The following is a 14695-nucleotide window of genomic DNA, read 5'->3' on the forward strand; positions in this document are numbered from 1 at the left end:
AACAAAAGGAGAACGAAGCATGCAATAAATCAGCGATTGAAAGGGGAACAATACATTTCCATTTAATTGTCATTCAGTGGTTTTTCAACCTAAAGGGCGCCCTTGTTTGTGCCCTTTGCCCATATAATATAAAGCACCACCTCAGCTATGTATACAGCTTAAGTTGAAGTTGGTCTTCATGCAGCCATGATTAAATGAGAAAGTCTGGGTGTCTTGATTCAATGGGCAAAACTCTTTAATTGGACCGTCCCACTGACAAAAGCCTTGCAAGCGTAGTACTTCCTAACTTGCTGATTAAAATGAGAAATTAGACAAAGGTGGCAGTCAAAGATCTTGTAGCTACAGTTAAGTGACATGGCAGTGTCCCCAATACCCAGTGTCTCCATCACCAAACGTAGTCCTTTACGGATTGTGGGATCTTGATGTCGATTTGCTGTTGCATTTCTCAACATTGCAGCGGCCGCTAATCATCAAGGGCTGAACTTAAGTATCTGTAAGAGGCTTTGGCACATCCTGAGTTGGGGGAGGCACTTTGGATGTGCGGATTCTCACCTGCATGCATGTCACTGTCCATCGCCTGGTTTCCTTCTTGCTCCGATTTCACCACAGACTCTTCCCTTTCAGTTGCGGTATTCAGACATAGTGTTTGTTTTGATTCTAGGCCATATTTTCCAACCTGTCCCCAGCACTATTGGGTTACAGGCTGCATTGCCCAGGGAACTAGCTCATCAAATGCTTGTAAATATGTAATAAACCACTGTTTTCTGGTTTGTAAGATAGGCACACGGTTTCTGGACTTCTGTCTGTAGTGTCAGCTGGCTCTTTGTGTTGCTGTTTTCACATGCACTCTACAGAGGTAGAGCACAGTACAGAACACACTTTATTAGTTAAACAGCATTACTGGTACAACAATGTGTCAAAGCCATACCATATATTATATTCAGTTGTTTAAGGTGCACTTATATATACTGTATAATCAATTTGCTAAGTGTGAATAATCTGATACCAGTACAACTACTGCATCCAAAATGCATAAGTACAATCAGGAGGAAAAGAAAATTGGTCATTGCTGAACTTTACCTCACCTCAGGCAGACTCTCCATGGTACTGACTCTCTCTGGGCTACAGTTCCATAATAATAATAATAATAAAGTAAAGGCATCCGTTAGTCTTGCGAGACCATGGATCTGCACCTGGAACGTCTTCACTCTCCAGGGCGCAGGCCTGGGCAAGGTTGTATGTAAGACCAGCAGTTGCCCATGCTGCAAGTCTCCCCTCTCTACGACACTAATGTTGTCCAAGGGAAGGGCATTAGGACCCATACAGCTTGGCACCAGTGTCGTCGCAGAGCAATGTGTGATTAAGTGCCTTGCTCAAGGACACAACACGTTCCCTCGGCTGGGGCTCGAACTCACGACCTTCAATTCGCTAGTCCAATGCCTTAACCACTTGGCCACGTGCCCACAGTTCCATAACCACTAACTGTAATAGTGGTGCAGTTTCATGCTAACTGACTCCCTGTAGGGGACATGACTATCCTGAGGGTCCAGTTCCATACTTCGCTGAGGATCATCACCTTGTGGTGAAGGGGCTTGAGAGCACGAGAGCAGTCCCGTTTAGAGTTTAGCCATCTGGCGCTTAGCTCCTGGTAGGGTCACAAATGGTGATAAAGTCAAGGGGGAGGTTCCAGACAGAGCGATCAAACCAAGACCTTAGCGGTGGAGCTGGTGAAGGATGACGACACATCCCAACGGCAGTGAAGGTGGAGGAAGGCTACAGCAGCGAAGGGTCCTCAGTCATCTTGCACTCCATGCCACTGGATCCTGATGCCGATCTGTCAAAGACTGTATGGTGGCTGCTCGTGCATCAGCCTGCCCACGCTTCCCACAGACATTCTTCATTAAGGCAGTCCACCCTAACATCCTAGAATAAGTCCCGTGGCACCCAGATCAGCTTCTACAGCCACCTGAAGACCCACCATTAGACAACCCCTTAGGTGCATATCATACTCAGCATGAGTGATCGCACTACTAGAGTTTCATAACTACTAACTGAAATGGTGTACAAGCCTATTGTCATTGATTGGGACAGTGGAATTATTCCTCAGTACTGACTGTCACTGAGGTCCAGATCTATGGGCATGGACTGTTGCTGGGATACATTTCCACTGGTGCTCGCTCTCTGGAGTACAGTTTGGTATGGGTCCCCAAACCCTAAGAACTTTCTACAGGGGCACAATTGAGAGCATCCTGACTGGCTGCATCACTGCCTGGTATGGGAACTGTACCTCCCTCAATCGCAGGACTCTGCAGAGAGTGGTGTGGACAGCCCAGTGCATCTGTAGTTGTGAACTTCCCATGATTCAGGACATTTACAAGGACAGGTGTGTAAAAAGGGCCCGTAGGATCATTGAGGACCCGAGTCACCCCAACCACAATCTATTCCAGCTGCTACCATCCGGGAAACGGTACCACAGCATAAAAGCCAGGACCAAAAGGCTCCGGGACAGCTTCTTCCACCAGGCCATCAGACTGATTAACTCACGCTGATTTGAGTGTACTCTATATTATATTGACTTTTCTATTTATTATAAATTAATTATAAATTACTATGATTGCACATTTAGATGGAGACGTAACATAAAGATTTTTTCTCCTCATGCACGTGAAGGATGTAAGAAATAAAGTCAATTCTATTCAGTTCATTTCCCCAGACACTGACTGTCACTGGCACCAACTCTTACAGAGGTCCATTTCTATGAACACTGACTCTCACTGTAGTACAGTTCCATGTGAGCTGACCATCAGTGGGGTATGGTTCCACTGGCATTGACTCTCACTAAGACACTGTTCAAAGGCAATGATTTTCATTGACTCCAAGCAGTCAGCTGCTTTTACTGCTGTTTGTTGGGGGATAAATAATGACTCCAAACTCTGGCTCTATACTCCAGCCCTTCTGAATAATGCCGTGGGATCTCTTGTATCTGCTGTGAGGGCTGATGGAGAGTTTGGTTTTGATCTAGAAGATGGCACCGCCAGCAATGCAAAGAGAATGGTTGAGAAGGATACGGGCCAAACGCAGGCAAATGGGATTAGTATAGCTAGGCATTTGGGATGGCATGGATGAATTGGGCCTCCAGACTGGATTAATGAATGCAGCACAGTCTCAATATGATACTGGAATGGCGGACTGGATGTTTGTGCTGAGTGACACTTGAACTTTCACTCTAAGGGGTGTGTGCTACAGAGCCTCAGCCAATTCTACTTCCTCACTTTGATCCTGATGGCTCATTCAAAAAGATCTGGTCCATTCTCCAAGCACTTCGAACTAGCACTTTTTAATATACGCTCAGCTGTGACCACTGGCAGTTCTCGCCGTCTTCCTCATGTTCCCTGATGGCTAAGGCAGCTCAGTGATCCAGTATCCTCCCTCTAACAACTGAGGCAGCATCTCTTGGCCACAGGGAACTGGCCTCCCACTGACTGCTTCCCTGCTGGAGCAAGATGATCAAGAGTTGATCAGCTGAACTGTAAAAAAACAGATAAGGGAGATTGCTAATGAGCAATAAAATAACAAAATATATCATGGCAACAAACATTTCTTCAAATAGAAAGCATTACTTGCTGTTAAATAAAGGATCAATCCCGCAGAATGGAGCCAGTCACGCTGAATGCAACATTTACAGGAAGAAAGAAACATTGTTGTCACAGGTAGACATTTTCTTCTGGAGGCACTTCCAGCTTCCAAACAGTTTCTTATCTCCCTCCATGGATTAAACTTATATTTTCCATCCAGATTTCCAATAAAGGACAGGATTTGCCCATTCAGCTTTCTAAGAGGAAAAGATTACTGACAAAGTTTTATCAGGCCTTGCCTGTGATTCAGCAGGTATTAGTCTCGCCTTTTGAATTATGTAATTACACAGGAGCAGGAACAGAATACCCAGTACATTCCCTGAGACATTAAGATATAGGAGCAAAATTAGGCTCTTCAGCCCATCAAGTCTGCTCCTCCATGGCTGATTTATCATTCCTCTCAATCCCATTCTCCTGCCTTCTCCCCAAGGTTGATACATTCTTGATACCCTTACTAATCAAGAATGTATCAACTGCTGCATTAAATATATCCAATGCTTTAATCTCCACAGCTTGGCTATGCCCATACCTCAGGGTTGACCAGCTTGACCTGAGAAAAAAAATAATAATGATAATAATAAATAAGCAATAAATATCAAGAATGAAAATTGTAGAGTCCTTACTAGTGAGTCCATAGGTTGTAGAATCTGTTCAGCAATGGAGCGAGTGAAGTTATCTCCTCTGGTTCAAGAGCCTGATGGCTGATGTTTAATAACTGTTTCTGAACTTAGTGGTGTGGGTCCTGAGGCTCCTGTAACTCTTTCCCGATGGCAGTAGTGAGAAGGGAGCATGGACTGGGTGGTGAGGGTGTGTGGTGATGGATACTGTGACAGTGCTCCGTGTAAATGTGATCAATGGCACATAACTGCACAGAAACAGACCCTTTGGCCAACTGAGACTGCAGCAATCATGAAGCATCCATTTTCCAAATCTCATTTTATTCTCCCACCACCCCCAACGCACCTCCAGATTCTACAATCAGTGGATGCAATTTACAATAGCTAATTAACTGACCATCTTGGGCATCATTGGGACACTGCAGGAACCTGGAACACGGGTACAGGGAAAATGTACAGACAGCACCCAAAGTCAGGATTTAACCTTGAGCCCTGAAGGTGTAAGGTAGAAGCACTACTGACTGCTCCACTGTGCCACCTTTGTAAAGAATTAAGATTAAAAATGAAAGTTACCTTTATAGAACATAGAATAGTGCAGCACAGTACAGGCCATTCAGCCCACAATGTAGTACCGATCCTCAAACCCTGCCTCCCATATAACCCCCCACCTTAAATTCCTCCATATACCTGTCTAGTAGTCTCTTAAACTTCACGAGCGTATCTGCCTCCACCATTGACTCAGGCAGTGCATTCCACGCACCAACCACTCTCTGAGTAAAATACCTTCCTCTAATATCCCCCTTGAACTTCCCACCCCTTACCTTAAAGCCATGTCCTCTTGTATTGAGTATTTGTCATGTAGACATCAAAACATACAGTGAAACATACGTTTGCATTAACGACCAACACAGTCCATATATGAGCCAGGGGGAAGCCCGTCAGTGTCGCCATGCTTCCAGTGCCAACATAGCGTGCCCACAATTTATTAGCCTTAACCCATACATCTTTGAAATGTGGGAGAAAACTGGAGCACCCAAAGGAAACCCGTGAGACTAGAATATTAAAGCAAGGATGCAATGCTGAGGCTTCATAAGGCACTGGGGAGGCCTCACTTGTGAGCAGGTCTGGGCCCCTTTTCTAATGAGATGACACTGGAGAGGGTTTAAAGGTGGTTCACAAAAATGATTCCGGGATTGAAAGGTTTATCATATGAAGAGTGTTTGATGGCTCTGGGCCTTTACTCATTGGAACTCAGAAAAATGAGGGGGGGAGCTCATTGAAACCCATCGAGTATTGGAAGGCTTTGATAGAGTGGATATGGAGAGGATGTTTCCTATGGTGGGAGCGTCTAAGACAAGAGGATGCAGCCTCAGAATCGAGGGGTGTCCTTTTAGAACGGAGATGAGGAGGAATTTCTTTAGCCAGAAAGTGGTGAATCTGAGGAATTCGTTGCCACAGGCAGCTGTGGAGGGTATATTTAAGGCAGAGATTAATAAATTGGTCGGGGCATGAAGGGATACAGGGAGAAGGTAGGAGATCGGGGCCGTGAGGGAAAAAGGATCAGCCATGATGGGATCACGGAGCAGACTAGGTGGGCCAAATGGCCTAATTCTGCTCCTATACCTTATGGCCTTATGGTCATGGGGAGAAATACAAACTCCTTAAAGACTGCGGTGGGAATTGAACCACAGTTGCTGATCACTGCCGCTGTAATAGCATTCTGCTAACCGCTACATTACTGTGCCAACCACCTCATCCAAGGAACTTTAGCTCATAAATCTTATTTGGATTATATCCAGTGCAAAGGTGCTTTCCTTGTCAAAAGGACTAAAATTTTTTGCTGTTTTCCTTGTATGATCTCAGCAACACTCTGTACAGTTGTAGCAAGATTTTCCTACCTTTATATCATCTTCTTTGCAGTTAAGGCCTTGGGTTAAAGTGCCAATGCATTGGTTCACACAGGCTGCAGACATACCTTCTGAGTGTCTCACTGCGGCTTTTGGAAAAGCTACCTTTCCCATGCTTGTTTGCCAATGCAAAGCATCAGAGAATGTAGAGGAGAGTTCTCACATTACACTGGATCGAATTGGAATACTCAACCCACTGCAGAGGAGATGATCGCCTTCACCCTGCTCTATGCAGGAGTTCGTTAAACACGAATTTCTACCTGCATTTCCTTATATTACAATAGTCTAACCCTATTACAGCACCCGTGACTTGGGCTCAAATCCACCTCTGTCTGTAAGGAGTTTGTATGTTCGCCCCATGAACATACAGGTTTCCGCTGGGTACTGTGGATCCCCCTCCAGTCCAAAGACGTATGGGTTAGTTGGTTAATTGGTCACACGGATGTTAATGGGCGGCGTGGCCTCATTGGGTTGAAGGACCTGCGACCATTGCTGTGTCCCTAAAGTAAATTAAAAACTTGGCTCGTGAAACTCTTTGGAATACTCTGGATTGTTAATGGCGATATTTGAATGCAGTTGGCTGTTGGTCGACGTGTTGAGAGTTTTTAGTTTTCTTTTACAAGCTGAGATGGTGCTGTGAAACATAGGGCCCAGCGACAGAGCCGGTCAAAGTGGATGCAAAGACTGGGAAAGGTAGAGCTAGATATATATCACCCTACCTGAAGCGGAGAGACCCTCTCAGCTTCAGCACTCATCTTCACCGGCTGTCATATTGAGCTGAACACATGCTCTGAGTGCTTCCTGCTGTGGGTCAGGTGTACCCCCAGTATTCGGACGGTCCACTGGGTTCCAGGGCAGTCTGCTGACATCTGGGCACTCATACTGTCTGGGCAATCGCTGAGCGCTTGGGAACTCCCCCAGTGTCTGCCAGCTCACCCTGGTTCCTGTCATTCTCCGAGCACATCTGAGAGCTCAGTGCCCTTGAGTTCTTGTATCTGGGACACTGCTGCCTGCAGTTTGTGCCCAGTGTGTTTCTGAGCACCCATAATGTTGGGCATTCTTCCTGTACCAGGGCACCCTTTGCTTTCTCCCATTATCAGATCATTTAGGCCTGTGACTAGGCACTCTCCCATCACCTCTTGCTGTTTTATGGGCCATTCTCGCCGTATCTGGGCACTCCCCTGGTGTCTGGAAGTCTGCCGACCTCTGGGCAGTCTCTCAGAATCTGCGAGTTCTGCCAGTGTGTGGGCTCTCCACTTTGTCCCGGCACATACATGCAGCCTGCTGTCTGATCAGAACACCAATATCTGAGCTCGCCCCAATATCTTGATATCTGGCCACTATCTCTGTACTTTAGCACCCCCAGAACACCCATAGCAAAGGAGCAGGCCCCATGACCCAAGACATCTGTGCCAAACTCAATGCCAAATTAAACTAACTGCTCCTGCCTCCACATGAACCATTACTCTCCTTTCCCTGAATATTTACATATCTATCTTAAAGCCTCTTAAACACCTCCATCATATCTGCTTCCACCACCACCCTCGACAGCAGGTTCCAAGCAGCCACCACGCCCCGTGTAACAAATTTGCTCTGCAAAAACCCCTTTAAGTTTTCCCCCTCTTACTTACTGGGTCCCAGGCCATTGTTTATAGGGAACAAAAGAGTGACCACTGCTAATTTGACCATGTCCCTGGATATCTTCTCCAAGGACTCACTAACAGAGCTATAGTCTTTCTGAGTGGAGGAGGGTCTGGAGCCCAGAACAGATACCGGAGTGGGTTCTAATGTCCAATCTTCCTCAGCAGGAGGTACCTGGTGTGCTAGAAATGGTAAACGTGGGGAACCTGCCCTGAAAGATTCAGGCGAAATATTTTATTTCTTTGTCAGGAAAATTGATTAGCTACAGAAAGAGTTATAAATAGGGAAGCATGCTCCATTTGAGCAAGTTCATTTGCAGTCTGTGCATCTCAAATGCAAAGTCTGACAAGGACAAACTGTGCCTCTTTTATGGAATAAAATGACTTGTTACTTTATTGAAAAGCGTGTAGTTGGAAATCACAGAGCTAGACTGAAGAATCTATCAGAGAGCATTCTTCTTCTCAGTGTCAATAATGCTTCTCAATGGTCACCACTGCATTTGATCTGGCTCCTTGCGAGGGTTGAGCTTCACTATTCTCACGGTGTCACAGATCCTGACTTAGCCAGTGTGGCAGAGAGCCCCACTCACTGTTACTAGTGACTCCGAGTTTGTTCACTATCACTAGTGCATCTGGCGTAGCTCTGGAACTTCTTCACTCTTCCCGTTGTGGCTGTGAATGATATTCACTGTTACCAGTGGCATTGTCTCCTGAGCAGTATTCATCAGTCTGTTCATTATTACCAGTGCTGGTAATTGATCCTACCTACCATCCACAACGCTATGAACCCTACTTACTGTTCCCAGTGAGACGTGAAACCTTGTTCTCACCAGAAGCACATGGAGTTGGGTATCTTCTGCTCTGTGTACCTTGATACTACTTGGGCATTGAATAGATTTAGCCAATGAAACCACAGGAAACTCAGTATTTTCCAAAAAGACAGTCAACTGTTAAACTACCCAATAATAGATTTCTTCTTATAATCTAATACTTTCCTTAACTTCATTAGATACTCACTAACGAATCACTTTACCATGGACTTTTCTCAGTGGAATGTACAATTCTTGGAATTACGAAAAGACGCATTAACGTCCACAGATACATCATGTCCCCTGTCAAAATACAGACTTTCTGAAATCAATCAGGAATCATTTATTTTTACATTCGGATTCATTAATTTATCAGAGGTGCATCAAAACATATGGTGAAATGCATTGCTTGAGTTAACAACCAACACAACCTAAGGATGTGCTGGGGGCAACCAGTAAGGGTCGCCACACATTCCAGCACCAACAGAGCATGCCCACCATGTTCAGCAGCAAAACAGGGCCTGTTCCTCTCTCCACTTTTTAATTGATACATTTGAAAAAGTTAATGGGTTTCCTCACATTCAGGATAGTGGATTATTCATATTATTGAGAACAGGTTTTACTGGTCTCACCAGTACTCAGTATGACAGCATAAGGCACTCACAGGGAAGCATGGGATAACCAAAATCAAATGTAAGAGCTACATTCAATACAACTGCATCAGATTTCTGTAAAGAGACTCAGGGAAGAGCTGCTTACAGTGGCCAGAGAGACAGAGAGAAAGATAGAAAGATGGAAAGGTAGATTGATATAGGTTAGAGAAAAACTCCAGGCTGGAAGTCTCATGGTGACACAATCGCTATGACATTTAATTTCTGCTCAGTACTTAATTAAATTACTGGCCACAATTGAAGCAAATTGCTAATAAGCATCTCATTTAAAATAGAGGTGGGGAATTAGAATAGCTGCTGATTAGATTTATTGGGATGAAATCAATGATTTAATCACTTGGGGCCAAACCACAATTATCATACTTACATCAAAGGTTCCCGTATTCTTCTGGAGCCACAGGAGGCTGCAGATGCCTGAGTAACTCAGCAAATCAGCTGAAGGGTCTCGACCTGAAACATCGACTGTCCATTTCACTCTGTTGGATGCTGCCTGACCCCCTGAGTTTCTCCGGCATCTTTTGTGTTGCTCCCGTCCTCTTCTGTTTTATAGGTTATGCCTTGTCAAATAATATTGTGGGAATTTACAGCCCTTTGGGAGGACATTCAGGCCAAGTGGCTAATATCCCACATGTTGTCCCTGAACACCCAAAACAACACTGCTGTGGGTATGATGCATCAAAGGAACAATATCAAACAAAATTTGACACAACCATTTTAAGGAGGAGAAAACAAAAAAAAATGTAGATGTCGGAAAGTTACCTAACATTGTAGGATTCAATATTGGGTCCAGAAGGCTGCCACATGCCCAGACAGAAGTTGAGATGCGATTATTCGAGCTTATATTGGACCTTACTGTAATACAGTAGGACACAGACTTTTAAAAGTCGGAGTGGGAGAGGTGGAAAATTAAAATGGCAGGTAGTGCGAAGCTTAGGGTGCCCTTATTGGTTGAACACAGGTTCTCCACAATGTGGTCACCCAAGCTGCATTTGGTTTCTCCAATGTAGAGGAGGTCACATTGTGAACACTGAATGCAGGTGCTCCACAAAATTCTCATCCAATCCTGTTTAGTTTCTCCATTGTAGAGGAAAGAGGAAAAAGTGGGGTAGAAAACTATCTTAAAGATAAATTCAGAGAGCTGCAGTAGTTTAGGAAGGGAATGCTAAAGCTTAAACCTTAGAGACTGAAGGCATGGTAAAACATTTAAAGGCAGTGTGCTCAAGAGGAGTGTAGAATCCTTGGGAGTTACAATGCTGCTGGAAGCCTAAAGAGAGAATAGATGAGACTATGGATTAAAAGTTTTCATACTACTGTTGCTGTGTTGGGAGCTAGTGGTGTTTAAATAGGATGGTCTGGGTAGGATACAAACATTATTAAGTTTGACCTTGGGTTTGGTGAGTTTAGAAGACAAGGGTTTGTCAGGAAATAATTAGAATCGTGGCTGGAGGTAGGTATTTATTCCAGGTATAGTCATAGTCATAGTTTATTGATCCCGAGGGAAATTGGTTTTCGTTACAGTTGCACCATAAATAATTAAATAGTAATAAAACCATAAATAGTAATATGCAAATTATGCCAGGAAATAAGTTCAGGACCAGCCTATTGGCTCAGGATGTCTGACCCTCCAAGGGAGGAGTTGTAAAGTTTGATGGCCACAGGCAGGAATAACTTCCTATGACGCTCAGTGTTGCATCTTGGTGGAATGAGTCTCTGGCTGAATGTACTCCTGTGCCCACCCAGTACATTATGTAGTGGATGGGAGACATTGTCCAAGATGGCATGCAACTTAGACAGCATCCTCTTTTCAGACACCACCATCAGAGAGTGCACAGGATGTTGAGCAAAGTTGGAAATGTGAGCTCAAGTTTCTTTTGTCATTACACTGAGTATCTCAAAGGTAATAACTAATCACTAATGTACATAAAATGAGCCAGACAGTTAAACCTTGGCTGGATTACTATGTACACTTCTGCACACCACATGAAGATAAAAAAGAAACAGAAGAGCTTTACCAACATGTTTCAGAGATGAGGAATACCAGTTATGAGGACCTGAAATATTCTGTTTATAGGAGAGAAGATCAAAGAGAGACCAATTAATAGAGTCATATGGCACTGTAACAGACTCTTTGGCGCACCATATCCACGTTGACCATCAAGGTTCCATCTACTCCAGCCCCAGTAATGAGCTCATCTCATTGCTCCGTAGCCTTGTGTAACTTGACGATTCAAGCACTCATCCAAATGCTTTGACATGTTGTAAGAGTACCTCTCTCCACTACTTTCTTAGGCAGTGCATTCTGCTCTGCAAATAATCTCTGAGTGAAAGAAGTTTTCTTCTAATCTCCTCTAAACCTCTTACTCTTTACAATACATCCAGACCCTGTGGTTTTAGACACACTTGCCAAGGGGAACAAATCTCTCACTATTCACCCTATCTATGACCTTCATGATTATTTATACCTCTGTCAGGCCCATTCTCAGTTTCTCTATTCCAAGGAAAACCAACTCAAACTATCCAGTCTCTCCTCTTAACTGAAACTGCTGTGTAGTTAATATTTCAGCAATATTTGAGTAATATTGTAAATATATTGTTTGGCTAAGCATTCTTTGTTTGTTTAAATAACTTATTACAGGTTATATGTAAAAGTATGTGAATGGAATACGTCATTACACCACCACACCATATGTGTGTGCCTCACTTAAAGTAAAAACAAAGTTAACACGCATCTCTCAGGTTCCCATGATTTTTCTTGCAATTTGTTTTATGTTTTGGATTTACAAAACAACAGTGGTGCAGCAAGAAACAGTAGGGGGAAGCAAAAGGCAGCGAGATTTTCAAGTTAAAAAAAGAGCACAGAGAGATGTTCAAATTTTTTAAAAAGTGTAACATTTTTGTTTCTTCACAAGGGGAAGAGAAAGGCAGTTGAGTTTTAAAAAATGGCAGAAAACAGATGAATTCATGAGTTCATAAAGAATGAGTACCAGGTGACAATAATCATAATTTTTTCTAAAAAACAGAAATGGCTGGTTACATACAGAAAGATAGCCACGTTTGATTGCACAAGAAATAATTGGATGTTGTAGACAGAGAGAATTGAGCAGTATTTTAAAGCAACACACACAAAATGCTGGAGGAACTCAACAGGCCAGGCAGCATCTATGGAAAAGAGTACATTTGACGTTTCAGTCCGAAATGTTGACCGTACTCTTTTCCATAAATGCTGCCTGACCTGCTGAGTTCCTCCAGCATTTTGTGTGTGTTGCTTGGATTTCCAGCATCTGCAGATATTCTCTTGTTTGTGATTGGAGTATTGATGAGTGCTATTGGTGGAAGTGCATACAGTTTGCTTAAAAGTTTAACGGCTCTAACCAAACCAGTCAACATGAGCTTTGCTGATATCATGAAAGTAATGCAGAAACTCTTAGAACCAAAACCATTGTTGAGTGCAGAACACTTGAGGTTCCATATGTGAATTCAAAAGTAATGGGAGTCCATTTCAGCTGACATGGCTGAATTGAAGAAATTGTTTGAGCATTGTCAGTTTAGTGATGCATTGCACAGTTTCGTAATGATATTTGAGAGATCATTTAGTTTGTGGAATCCTACAAGAAAGCATTCAAAAATGCATCATGGCTGAAGCACAATTCACATTTAAAAGAGCAGATTTAAAGGTGAAACTTGCAGAAAATGCAACAAAGTAAGATACATACAAAGAGCATGCCAGGCAGACAAAAGTAAATGGACTGCACAGGGAAGAGGAAAGGTAAAAAGCCAAATTGCAGTTTCAAAAGTTGCAGTTCCACTAATCTCCATGCTGTTGATGAAAAATCTGATATTGATGAGAGTGACACAGGACTATGTAGCCTTGAGGTTTACAATGTGAAAACTAACAAGAGCCAAGCAATATTCAGAAGTGAATGGTAAATTAATTAAAATGGAATTGGACATTGGCTTGGCTGTTTCAGACATTCCACAAAATGAGTTTGAACAGCGTCAAAGATAATGAACTGAAGCCTGCAGATACCCAACTAAGAACTTCTACTGGAGCAAAGATAAATCCTGTGAGAATGACATTGTAACAGTGAAATACAATAACCAACAAGCCACATTGGGCTTGTATGTAGTAAAAACTAAGTGGACTTAGCTGAGGCTTACCTACAGATGGAGATGGAAGAAGAGTCCAAAGTGTTTCTCACCATAAACACTCACAAAGGACTTTATCACTACAAAAGGCTTATTTTTGGAGTAACATCTGCACTTGCACTCTTGCAGAAAGCTTTCAACCAGGTGATACAAGGCTACGCAGGCACTCAATGCTACCTGGATGACATAATTGTTACTAGTAAGGATAAGAAGGAACATCTCTAAAATCTCAAGACAGTGTTAAAAAGATTTCAAGACTATGGGCTCAGAACACAATGGAACTAGTGTGTCATGAGCTCTTCGGGCCTGTGCTGGGCTCCAGACAGCATTGGGTTCTGAGGTCTGTGGAGCACCTGAATTGATTAATTGTTGATTAATGAGCATCACTAATCGTTCAGAGTTCCTTGTGTTTTTCTCTAGCGACTCACTCTTTATAATGTAGTCTCCTGGTGTTCTCTGCTTAAGCTTGTTATGTTTATTTTGATAGGCTTTGGGGTTCCGCGTTACTTGTATTATTTAAGCGGTCGCCCAATTACTGCTATTCGCAGGATCCTAGTTTTGAGAACGTTACTTCTCACGGTGTCACTTGGTCGAGCCACGGCTGTTCTTTATAAGTGCACATTCTGAGTTTCTCAAGTTTACATTCCAAGTGTCTCGAGTCCACGTTCTGAGCTTCTCTAGTCTACGTTCTGAGTTTCTCTGGTTTTTGTTCTGAGCTTTTCAGGTTGTAAGTACCCAGGTTCCCAGCATCGGGGTCCCGTGACTTAGGTCTGCATAACTATTGAGTGCTTCAAGCAAGCTTATCGATAAAATTTGTTTGATTCAACAAATCAACATTCAAGTCAATAGTGTAAATTTTGTAAGAACTTGCCCTTTCTTGATGTTATTCCTTGCAACTAACAATACACCTTTGTTAATGTCAAATCAATGTTCTGAAGGACACTATTAGGAATAATTGAAGTAAGCTTATATGCCACCAACTGCAGTGGGATGGACTAATTTTTTTACGATACATAATTCCTGTCTGTCTGTTCTGATGAGTGATGCTAATGGTAACCAATTTTCCAATGTACAACTGTGTCCTGAAACAGTAGTTTGAGGTGGTAACCCTGAAGTGCCCTGCTCCAAAAGCTGATCCCTCGCTGGAGTGTGCAAACACACAAGTAAAGTAACCCTGTCAAGAGTAAACTACGTTATATTTAACCTCTGGTTGAAAATCATGGTACAGACTGTGAAAACTGAACTTTCATGTCACAAATGAAACAGATCT

At 43.2% G+C, this 14695-nt stretch overlaps 1 protein-coding gene across 4 annotated transcripts in view; it reads left to right on the forward strand.

Moving 5' to 3' along the window:
• Positions 1-14695, forward strand: part of nectin1b (nectin cell adhesion molecule 1b) — a 548976-nt gene that overhangs the window by 495957 nt on the left and 38324 nt on the right. The window lies entirely within an intron of this gene.

The sequence above is a fragment of the Mobula birostris genome, chromosome 20, assembly GCF_030028105.1.
Source record: "Mobula birostris isolate sMobBir1 chromosome 20, sMobBir1.hap1, whole genome shotgun sequence".
Lineage (NCBI taxonomy): Eukaryota > Metazoa > Chordata > Chondrichthyes > Myliobatiformes > Myliobatidae > Mobula > Mobula birostris.